Here is a 704-nt window from a genome sequence, read left to right on the forward strand (position 1 = left end):
TGTAATAATGTTTTTACAGTCAAATCTCATGGTAAAATGTCTTCTTCACATTGTGCCAAAAACGTATTCTGGGTGTGTGGATTCAGTCATTTCTCCCATTTTGGTACATCCATAAGCTGTGGTACATTCCTAGAGTGATATTCACCTGGTTGTGCTTATGACTACTGTTGCTATGGTTGTGTGAATGCCCAGTGTATTTTCTCCAATGTTAGTCAACTTATTTTTGTTGTTCATAATTAAAGATATTCTAAGATATTCTTGCTTAGCCAATGACTGCACAACACATAATTCCCCCTTCACTCTTTCATCCAATCCTCATTCTTATCTGTCCTTTTCTGCCCACCGCTCTCCTTTCCCTGCCACTGTGGATTTGGGAACCACAGGTTCAACAAAAGCTGTGATTATAGCAATTTTAAAGGCCCAATGCAACCGTTTTTGTATCAATATCAAATAATTTCTGGGTAACAATTAAGTACCTTACTGTAATAGATCTCCATTAAAATGGGCAAAATAGATTTTTAGCAACAACAAAAAATTCTCAAGCACACTTATTTTTCTTTTTAGACGTGAACTCCAGCAAGACTCCAGGAAGACTCAAGCAAGACTTTTGCTAGGATTTTTTCTGGGAGTAGTCTGAGTGGAGTTCACGTAACTAGCTGTTATTGGCAGAGAGGTTTGGAACTCTCTTTGTTATTGGTCTAGTA

Source organism: Coregonus clupeaformis, unplaced genomic scaffold, assembly GCF_020615455.1.
Source record: "Coregonus clupeaformis isolate EN_2021a unplaced genomic scaffold, ASM2061545v1 scaf1055, whole genome shotgun sequence".
In the NCBI taxonomy this organism is placed as follows: Eukaryota; Metazoa; Chordata; class Actinopteri; order Salmoniformes; family Salmonidae; genus Coregonus; species Coregonus clupeaformis.